Below are 9885 nucleotides of genomic sequence, written 5' to 3' on the forward strand. Positions count from 1 at the left end.
AGAAGCCTGGATGCTGCCATGTTCCTGCCTTGATGATAATGGATTGAACCTCTAAACCTGTAAGCCAGCCCCAATGAAATGTTGTCCTAAGAGTTGCCTTGGTCATGGTGTCTGTTCACAGTAATAAAACCAAATAAACTAAGACAGCCACCCTCTTTGTGGTGTATATGACAGCTTTCTTGCTGGTAAGGAAGAACTGAGTAGCTACAACAGAGACTGAAGGAAAGACAAAATGTCTGTTATTTGACCCCTTACATGCAAGGGTTAAAACCAGCTGAGTTCTTCCTGCCTGCAATCCCAACACCCAAGAGCCTGAAGCAGGAGGATTGCTATGAGTTCAAGGTCAGCCGAAGTTAACTAGTAAGGTTCTAATGAAAGACCCACAACGTGAGGACTCCCCCACGTTCTGACTCAGGAGAGGCGACACCCCAAAATCACCAACGAGAAAACGGTCTTGTTGCAAATTGCAAGAGGATTTTTATTTAAGAGCGCTCTCGGGCCCACGGTCATACACCACGCAGGGGTAGAGGACTGTGGCGCCCCGAGTAGCTGGGTAAGGGGGTATTTAAAGGAAGAAACCGAAACTCAAGGAAGTGGGGAGGGCTTTGTTGGAAGATACCAAAGATACCAGTTAAGAGTCACAAGGAAGTGTAAAGTTACAAGAGTCACAAGGAATACCTGGTAATTGTTAACTCTCAAGACAGCTTCTAAGAGCCCCTAACAATAGCACATTTGCATTGCAGGTTCTGGTAATGGCCAGGGTGACTTTCTTTGAATGAGCACTCTTTGAACCCAGGAAGCGGGTGGGTAGAGGAATGTCGCTATCTCTTTTATGATTAGCATACCTTTACAAAGGCCACATTCCCAAGCCTGGGCCTAAAGGCCTAGAATTCTGTTTTTATGTTGTTATACTTTCATTCCCCCCTTCTACTTGTTAGTAGTTCTAATCTTAGAACTAGACACAATTTTTTTTTTGACATACTTGATCCTTTACTTTAGGGCATGGTACTGTTGTCTTAAAACTAAAAGCCACACTGCACTAATTTCTGTTTTAATAAAGGTGACTTGTCTATTTAACACACATGGACCTATAATTAAAAGCAGAAGCAAAATCAAAAGGGGTCCCATAAAGGTAGAAAGTAGGGTCGTCAAGAGTACAAGATAAGGGCCTTTCCACCGGAGTCTCAAGGTTTTCTGCGTGGAGACGTCTAATGTAGCAGGTCTTCTTTTTTTGAGTAGGCCTCCTGGAGCTGCTTTTTCGCTCGCTGTCTCACTCACTGGAGCACCTTGAGCCTAGAGAACAAAGGCTGGGAAAGCAGCATGTCAGCACTATGCACAGAGGCTATTTTTACCAGTGGAGGGGGGCCCCCTGTAGAGTAATTTATAGGGGGGTCAGTCTAAACTGTCCAGGGGTGTTTCTATCCCTGAAGAGCATAAAGGGTAGGAGAGCTATCTAATCATAGCGCCAGTCTCCGCTGTCAATTTGGTAAGGATCCCTTAATGGTTCTATTAATTTTTTTTACCTGTCCTGAGCTTTGGGGCCTGCGTGCACAATGTAACTTTTAACCGATCTCTAATATCTTGGCCAGTCCCTGATTTACCTGGGCAACAAAGGCAGGTCTATTACCTTGGGAAGATTTCTTTTAGAAATTCTACCTCATCATAGCACAGTCCTTGAAGCTTTTGACTATTTCCTCTGCCAAGTCAGAGTCCTGTAACATAGCAGTCAAAGGACCTAACCACACCTTTGAATTTTTTTGGCCCCCAGGCCAAGTCAAATACTGTCCATAACTTGATAGTGCTCAGCGACGTATCTAAAGCTGGTCTCTCTGATGTCATAATAATCTTTAGGGCTCCTTGACTGCCAGGATCACTGCTCCTTGGGCCTCCTGATTGGCGGTTAGATCTGCCACCTGAATTTTTTTAGCCACAGCATCTTAGGTCTTTTTCTGTAGATGTCAACAGCCCTCTTTGTATATTGCCCCGTACAGTGGCAAAAGCATACCTGTTGTCAGTGTAGACTTTTCTTTGCCATTTATAGAGCTTGTCTTAAAGTCACAAGTTCAGCTTTCTGGGCCGACATCCCTCAGGAAGGCTGCTGGCCTAGATCACTTGCTTTCTGTTCACCACCATACTGCTGTCCCCGCCTTCTGCTTACCTTTAACCTCGAGGCTACTGTCCTCAGACCAAGGCTGATCTGATCCTTCAGATCATTTCTTTTGCCAGAATGTCAGCGCAGTGATGAGTAGGTGCAGTCTCACGCAGTGGGACAGCAGGTGGAATGAAGCGAAGATCACTCATTTAGACAACAAAAAGCTCTGATGTGTCACAGGAGCGTTGGTAATGCTTTCAAGAGTGTGGGATGCCACTACAGTTATTTGCTGTCTCAGAGTGAGCTTATCAGCATCCTTGACAAGCAGATTATGGCAGCAATAGCTTTCAGGCAAGAAAACCACCCGCTGGCAACAGGGTGTAACTTCTTGGATAGGTAAGTCACTGGCCTTTTTCAAAGTCCCAAAGTCTGAGTAAGGACTCCTCTGGTGACCCCTGCTCTCTCTTTTACATAAAGAGTGAAAGGCTTGGTTAGGTCAGGCATAGGCTGGCCATCAGTAGGGCCTTTTTAATCTCTTTAAAGGCTTTCTGGTGATCTGGGGTCCACACAAACACCTCCCTTTTTTGGTTAGGGGGTACAACTGGGCAGCTACGGTCGCCAACCCAGGTATTTAGAGTCTGTAGAAGCCAGCAGTACCCAAGAATTCTCTTACTTGCCTTGGTGTAGTTGGGGTGGGGATCTGAGTTACAGTCTTTTTCTGGCTTCTTTTAGCCACTGCTTTCCACCTCGAAGGGTGTATCCCAAATAAGTCACTTCAGTCTGACACAGCTGAGCCTCTTTAGCTGAGGCTCGGTCTTTAGTTGCCCAGGTTTTCTGTCTAGATCCTGTCTTTTTTTTTTTTTTTTTTTCTCCTACCACTGTGGCAAATTTTTTTCTTGTCTACTATCCCTCCTGTTTTCTCTTTCTTTTGCCTCCTGCCTCTCTCTCTCTCACACACACACTTTCTCTGCCTCTTTTACTAGATCGCATAACTGTCTCCTTTTTGTAATACACCTTTTAATCTCTGAAGTTTCTTTCTGATATCGGGAGCTGACTGCCTTATGAAAGGCCATGGCCACTGAGGCCTTTTGGGCTTCCGAGGTAAGATCAAAGGGAGTGAACCGCCTGAAGGCTTCCATAAGCCTTTCAAGGAACACAGAGGAAGGTTCGATCGGCCCCTGCATTACCTCTTACCTTAGCCAAATTAGTGGGCCCGTTTTGAGGCACCTTGGAGACCGGAGCCTGGTAATAGATTTTTAAGCTCTCCCTACCTTTAGCCATGTTGCAGTTTCAACTGGGGCGAGTCAAAGGGAATCCCATGTCGATCTCATTTTGTAGCTGTGTAGACCGCCCGTTGGCTCCCAGGCTATTTTTCTAGCCTCTAACAGAATTCTCTCTTGCTCTTCGGTTGTTAAAGGCATCTGTAACCGCTGTTGACAGTAATCCCAAGTAGGCTGATGAGAGAACATAAGGAACTCCGCCAACCCTGTGAGGCGTTGGGGATCCTGAGAAAGGGGGTGGTTAGTTTTCTAGTTATAAATACCAGCAGAGGAAAATGACCAGTACTGAAGGGTTTAAAGTTTGAGTGGGTCCACCAGAGTCCGCCCGGACTCTGCTCTGCAGGTCCCTGTGGATCCATGTACTCACAGCGGTCCGCCTCTCAACGCCCCGAGGGGTTTGGGGTTCCCTTGGCGGCTGGGGTCGAGGCTGTGGATAAGGGGAAGGTTATGGACTAGGCCACTCAGGAGGCTTTATAGATTTTAGAGGAGCCGATTTAGCTGGTTGCTCCAATTTAGGAGAAGCCTTCAATTTCTCTTGTAACATGAGAGCACAACCACAATTTTGAGAAGCAAAACTCAATTTTAACAGTGTAAACAATCTATTTTCTTTAAAAATGAACTCTAAAAACATTACTTGCTACAAAGTTTGGCTGTCTGTTCCTGCACACAAACACAAGAAGGTGTAGCCGCCAATATATCTCAAAGACACTACCCTAAATCTTATCTTTTATAAATCAGATTTCTAGGATAAGAATTACACAGAATATTACCCAATTCAGGCGTATCTTTAGAGACCTGTTCCCATGGGTTGTCTCATGTTGCATGTTGTAGTTCTAAATTACTCTAACCCAGAGTTACCAGTTTTAAGTCAACTTTTTGTTACCAATGTTACAAATTTTTAATCATAACCAATAACTTATGAGCCACTAATCTATAACCAAGACATATAAAACATATTTATACTTTTGAAACTATTTAGAAACAAAAATGAAATGGCCATATACATTTGCTCATTTAAACCAAACAAAATTCTTAATTTTTCTAGCTGTAATTTCAAAAGAGGAGCACCTTGTCACCTGATGAATCCAATTTTTGTAGGAAAAACAGCCATCTGTTCCCTTACCATAGAACTTTGAGAAGCTGCTGGTCCCTATAAGAACAGCATTTATAATCAGTGCCTAGCAGGGCTTCTCTAGCCACACTAGATTCCTAACTACAGGTGCAGGGTTCTAAAGACCAATTAATACTGTTTATTTTATTTTATTTTATTTTTTTATTACCAAATTATCTCCAGATAGTCGGAGAGTACTGCTTTTCTCAAAACCCATTTTCTCACATCTCAGGTGTAAACTATCTCTAGTCAGGGTATAAAGCACCTATGAGAATTACCTTTGTTTCTCTAGATTTTCACATAGCTCTAAACACGTACACAAAAACACATAAAACAGAAACCAACAAATCTAGACACACTCGACCCTTTCTTGTCCTCCACAAGCAGGCAAAAGAATTAGACGATGTTGGAGGGGGAAGCTTCCGCTTCAACAGAACTCGGTCCCTCTGACCGATCCGGAGACGGCCAGGCGTCCCTGACTCTCCTTACCTCCCAGGGCGTCCCCCAGGGCCACAGCCTGTGGTCCTCTTAGCACGTCTGCCGACCACAGTCCTCCGGTCCTTACGGCCCAAAAGGACAGCTGCAAATACAGACGCGCGCATTTCAGAAAACCCCATCACCCCATCGTCTACAAACACCGTCGTCCACTTCTACCTAGACGACCAAAACCAGAGAATCTCACTTGTTTCTCACTCTGCCAGGTGTAAAACCAAAGCACGAGGAGGTGGGACTCGAACCCACGATCTCGTAACCCTGAAACCAAAGCACGAGGTGGGACTGGAACCCACGATCTCGCAACCCGAAAACCAAGGCACGAGGTGGGACTCGAACCCACGATCTCGTAACCCTGAAATCAAGACACAAATTTAATAAACTCAGATGGATCCAAACTCAGACTTTGCCGTGTTTCAGAAACATAGGACAAGACACAAACAACCCAACATAACAAGCACATGTTCCAATGTTCGTTTCAGAAAACAGACACTCAAAACAGATACACCGGCCGGCACACACACAAGAGGGGATCCCCATACCTCCAAGTCGGTTCTCGGGTGTGAGGGGTGGTCGCGTTTCCCGGCCAACGCACCAAATGAAAGACCCACAACGTGAGGACTCCCCCACGTTCTGACTCAGGAGAGGCGACACCCCAAAATCACCAACGAGAAAACGGTCTTGTTGCAAATTGCAAGAGGATTTTTATTTAAGAGCGCTCTCGGGCCCACGGTCATACACCACGCAGGGGTAGAGGACTGTGGCGCCCCGAGTAGCTGGGTAAGGGGGTATTTAAAGGAAGAAACCGAAACTCAAGGAAGTGGGGAGGGCGTTGTTGGAAGATACCAAAGATACCAGTTAAGAGTCACAAGGAAGTGTAAAGTTACAAGAGTCACAAGGAATACCTGGTAATTGTTAACTCTCAAGACAGCTTCTAAGAGCCCCTAACAATAGCACATTTGCATTGCAGGTTCTGGTAATGGCCAGGGTGACTTTCTTTGAATGAGCACTCTTTGAACCCAGGAAGCGGGTGGGTAGAGGAATGTCGCTATCTCTTTTATGATTAGCATACCTTTACAAAGGCCACATTCCCAAGCCTGGGCCTAAAGGCCTAGAATTCTGTTTTTATGTTGTTATACTTTCACTAACTAGCCTGAGCTTTAGAGTAAGACCTTCTCTAGAATAACTATATAAAATTTGAAACAGTACTTTCAGGTTTTATTTATTTATTTTTAAGATAGGGTTTCTCTGTGTAGCTCTGACTGCTCAGGAACTGGCTCTGTAGACTAGGCTGGCCTCAAACTCAAGAGACCAACCTGATTCTGCCTCCTGAGTGCTGGGAATCAAGCTGTATGCTCCCAGGCCCTGATTATTTTTTTTATTTGTGATAATGTGGTATTTGTTTAATTTAGTTTATTAATATGTTTATTAATTTTCTAAAATTATGTGTATGTGTACATGTTTATATATGCATGTGGTAAGTGTAGGTACCTGCAGGGGCCAGAATAGGGTGTCAGATTCCCTGGAGTTGGACTTACAGGCAGCTTTGAGCCACGCAATGTGGATGCTAAAGACAAACCAAGGTCCTCTGCCAGGGCAGTAGTTCTTAACTACTAAGTCATCTCTCCAGCCCCTGGTTTGTTTGTTTGTTTTCTTTCTTTCTTTCTTTCTTTCTCAGTCACTTATTTTGGCAGAGCCTTGCTATGCATTTCTGGCTGGCTTGAAACTCACTATGCAGTCCAGGTCTGGAACTTGCAGATATCCTCCTGCCTCTGCCTTTTTTTTTTTTTTTTTTTTTTTCCTTTTTCCAATTTTTTAATTAGGTATTTTCTTCATTTACATTTCAAATGCTATCTGGAAAGTCCCCCCCCGTACCTTCCCCACCCTCACTCCCCTCCCCACCCACTCCCACTTCTTGGCCCCCTGTGTTCCCCTGTACTGGGGCATATAAAGTTTGAAGACCAGGGGGCCTCTCTTCCCAATGATGGCCGACTAAGCCATCTTCTGCTACATATGCGGCTAGAGACATGAGCTCTGGGGGGTACTGGTTAGTTCATATTGTTGTTCCACCTATAGGGTTGCAGACCCCTTTAGCTCCTTGGGTGCTTTCTCTAGCTCCTCCATTGGGGGCCCTGTGTTCCATCCAATAGCTGACTGTGAGCATCCACTTCTGTGTTTGCCAGGCACTGGCATAGCCTCACAAGCAACTGCTATATCAGCTGCCTCTGCCTCTTGATTACAGTCCTGTACCACCTTGCCTTGACCACTATATTTTAACCATGATAATTATAGTACTTCACTCTGCTAGGTGCCTTCTATGCCATCTGTTACCCAATGGACTTCCAGATGTGTGTCTCATTTAGTGATGGTGACAACTTCCATGACACACCCACACTGTCGTTCCTGGGTTCCTAAGCAGCACTGCCAAGTGGCACAGGTGACATTCCTGAGCCTCGGATTCCACCTCTAGGAACTTTCCCACGAATTTCCCTTTTCATCAGTTTGGTGGCCCAAGCTGTGAGAAACAGCTGTGAAGATTTTCTCCTTTGACTCGAAAGCTGTTCCCGAGTTCTGTTCAACAGGACAGCTCTCGCAGCCATGAGGGCGAGATCTCTGCATCTTTGTGTACAGGAGCATCTCTTTATTTTATTTTATTTTATTTTTATTTTTAAGACAGGGCCTCATGTAGCCAAGGACAACCCTGAACTGATCCTCCTGCATCTGCCTCCTGAGTTCAGGAGTTACAGGTGTGCACCACCACGCCCTGTAAGCATATAGTTTTTTTGCAGCCTACTTTTAATAAGGATTCAACCTCTCCTCTCGCCCATCACCCAGCAGAGGGAGTGGAAGGGAAAGGTTGTTAGGATAGGGGAAGTGGACCTGCTCAGCAATGGCTCTTTGGTCTTCTTGGGCAGCAGTTCAGTCCTGTAGCAAACACCAAATACGATTCAGCAGCTGCAGACCAGTCCTCTAGGCAGGCAGACACCAGGTACGAACCAGCAGCTACAGTCCAGTCCTTTCAGCAAGCAGACACCAAGCAGCTATAGTGAACCTCACGAGCAGTTCTTGGGCAAGATTCAGTGGCCGCATCGTCACAAGTTGAGCTCAACAACACTACGTAAGGTGAACCAATACATGTGTGTTGTTAGGGAAGAGTAGTGAGGTGGAGCAAACCAAACAAACCAATGCTCAGTGCTCATCTCCCACCGTCTGTGGGGTCATAGTTATACTCCTTCATCAAGTCCTTTCACGTGTCTGCTATAACCAAACATCCTTTCCCCTGTGCCTGTTTCAGGAAAACAATCTCTTACTTGCTTGCTTTAGCAAGACATCCTTTCACCTGTGTGCCCCAGCAAACCATCATTTGATATAACTAACTTTCAAAATAACTAGAAGTTTACCCCTCAACACCCAGTTTATCCAGTGCTAAGAAGCAAGCCCAGGGCTCCAGGCATACTAGGCAGGCAGTCTACGGCTCAGCTACATCCTCGGCCCCACACAAGAGTGTCTTATTCACATTTGACTGCCTTTCATAGCATTTATTTCTACAGTTGCCTGTGACTGACACAAACGCTCTCTGCTTTTCCTTTATGGCAATTGCCTTTCAAAATTTATTTATTTAGGAATAAAAAATGGAATTGATTCACATATTAAGAAAACCAGGATAATAACAGAGCAGACGGTATGTAAGTGTGACACAAGGCAGACAACAGTGGAGCAGAAATGCAAAGGAAGAAAGCCCTGAGTGCAACACACATACACATACACCATACCATACCACACACACCACACCACACACAGATACCACAAACACACATACCACATACCATACACACCACTCACACCACAACACACACACCACACATACCACATACACATATCACAAATACACCACACATACACACATCACACACATATACACATCACACACACCACACTCAAACATACCACACACATACCACACACACACCACACATATACCACACATACATACCTAACACACCACACATACATACCACACACATACACCCCACATACTTGCACAAATGCACACACTCACAACACCCCCAAGAAGTCTCGAGGCCTTGCCTTCTTCCCAACTGTAGATTCCCCGAGCTCAGGTTCCCTCTCTTGAGAGAGTTTTGATGAAATCATCTCTAATATCCGGTGCCATCTAGTTGTTCTTCCAGGCTTGGAATTCACCAGATTTTAACTCAAGCTACGATTCAATTAGACTTGCTAGAGCTGCCCTTTAAGAGCCAACAGCCCCACCCCATCTCTCTCCCTCCTTGATGAGCTGACACATCCCTCCTAGGCTGCCGCAGGAGTCAGTGCAAGCAGGAGCTCCCAGGTCCTTAATTTGCACTTCCTGCCTTCAAATCGAACAGGACCAGGTTGGCCCAGGACATTTACCAGGAGAAAAACATGTTCCTTGACATTTCCTTGTTCACAGATATTCTACCGGAGGCCCTGAGAGCTCCTCTCTCATCAGAGGACTCTGTTTGCTCCTCCAGAGACAACCATGCCCACAGCTTGCCACAGCTGGAAATGGGGTGGGGGCGGGCGTGAAGGAGGGATTTTATTGCCAAACATAAGAAGCAGCCTAGCAAATGGAGTCCAAGCCTGTGTGAGAAAGCAACCTGAGGGCTGGAAAGATGGTTCGGTCCATAAAGTGCTTGCCCTGCAAACACAAGGCCTGAGTACAGTCCCCAGAACCCAAGTTAAAAAATAAACTAAAAAAGCCAGGCTTGGTGGCATGCACTTACAGGAAATAGAGACATGTGGACCCTTGGGGTTCACTGGTCAGCTAGTTTTGCCCACATGTCAAGTTCCAGGCCAGTAAGAGAACCTATCTCAACAAACACAAGGCAGACAACTCCTGAGGAGCAACACTGGAGGTTGTCCTCCGT

At 45.5% G+C, this 9885-nt stretch overlaps 1 long non-coding RNA gene across 1 annotated transcript; it reads right to left on the reverse strand.

The window, feature by feature from the left end:
• Positions 1-1011: 1011 nt before the first annotated feature.
• Positions 1012-3974, reverse strand: Gm51895. The gene is made up of 2 exons (XR_003949677.1): positions 3364-3974; positions 1012-1307 (listed from the first exon to the last, which is right to left on the reverse strand). It is a non-coding gene; the product is annotated as a predicted gene, 51895 (long non-coding RNA).
• Between the last annotated feature and the right edge of the window lie 5911 nt (positions 3975-9885).

The sequence above is a fragment of the Mus musculus genome, chromosome 11 (assembly GCF_000001635.26).
Source record: "Mus musculus strain C57BL/6J chromosome 11, GRCm38.p6 C57BL/6J".
NCBI classification, from domain to species: domain Eukaryota; kingdom Metazoa; phylum Chordata; class Mammalia; order Rodentia; family Muridae; genus Mus; species Mus musculus.